The sequence below is a fragment of the Morus notabilis genome, unplaced genomic scaffold (genome assembly GCF_000414095.1).
Source record: "Morus notabilis unplaced genomic scaffold, ASM41409v2 Scaffold19, whole genome shotgun sequence".
Classification (NCBI taxonomy): Eukaryota; Viridiplantae; Streptophyta; class Magnoliopsida; order Rosales; family Moraceae; genus Morus; species Morus notabilis.
Window position 1 is genome coordinate 466,997 of NW_010360880.1, and position 477 is coordinate 467,473.

Genomic DNA, 477 nt, shown 5'->3' on the forward strand with positions numbered 1-477 from the left:
CTTTCCCTTTTCCTCATTTTGGAAAAGGAGACTTGAATCTCCTTGTATTTGGAAAAAAAAAAAAAAAGGACAATCTTTTATGACTAGTTAATTTAGTTTGTTGTACATGATGAGATATAATAAAAGCTGTAATTTGTTACAATCAAAATTCGAATATAAGCTATATTTTGTTACAAACAGATCAAAAACATTCGCATTATATATAATATATATGTATATATTATATATAGATAAACATCATCATCATTGAGATGATTTCAAATAAAGGGGCTACCTTTCGACATAAAGTGGGGGCAAAGAGAGGAATTAAGTCATGTGCATTAAAAATTCTTCCAATCAAGCAGAGCATTCGAGACTGCATCAACTCATATTTCACATGTTTCACAATCAAGTAACTTTATATATAGCTTCTAGCAATATATATATATATATATATATATATAGTAACTGTATGTATAATAGTGTTACGTCTTAAAC